We start from the raw sequence: 830 nt of genomic DNA, 5'->3' as shown, positions 1-830 counted from the left end.
GATATGCACAAAAATGAAATTTCTTTTTTGACAGAACATGTGTGTGTTTATTAATAAAAAAAAAAAATACCATTCAAAGGTCAAAGTTTATTGTTTCAGTCAATTGCCTGATGTAATTCTGAACAAGAAAGTTTATTGATCAACTGTAAAATATCCTGCCTGCCTGCCTGTGTCACAAGTGTTTGATAACACATTTGAGAGATCATTGCCAATATGTCCATATACTCCTTGTATTGGCATCTGGCCCTAAAATCCAGTATCGGTGGGACAGTGATTTTAATCATTATTATTAATTATTTAATTATAATTAGCCTAATGTAACAATCAGCATACTATAATAAGGTATTATTATTATTATTATTATTATTATTATTATTATTATTATCATTATTATTATCATTATAGTTCAGATGTTAAGTTCCCAATATTGCCAGCAATAACATTAATATTGTCATCATGTTTTTAGCTTCGTTTATCGGGATCAGCAAAGCATGGCCTAACTTCTCCACAACTCAAGCCTATTCATGTTTCATAATCACAGTTTTATTCTAAAATAAATATAAATACATTATAACCCCAGAAGAGTTTTGAAAAGAAAAAACACAGGGGCATATTGCTCATTTTCATGCACATAGAGTCGATGCAGACGCTGGGACGTCCCGTTTCAGACACTGAATGTGAGGAGAAAGAAGAGGGGGGGAAAAAATGGGTTTCATCCGCCCACCCGGTCTGCCCCGTGTCCCGTCACGTTGCTGCTGGTGTGTCTGACTCCGTCGGTCCACCACCACCATGCTGTCCCGTCCAGTCCATCCCCCTGCCGGCCGGTGTCG

The sequence above is a fragment of the Lutjanus erythropterus genome, chromosome 16, assembly GCF_056507025.1.
Source record: "Lutjanus erythropterus isolate fLutEry1 chromosome 16, fLutEry1.hap2, whole genome shotgun sequence".
Taxonomy (NCBI): domain Eukaryota; kingdom Metazoa; phylum Chordata; class Actinopteri; order Lutjaniformes; family Lutjanidae; genus Lutjanus; species Lutjanus erythropterus.
Note: the sequence above shows the minus strand (reverse complement) of the source record.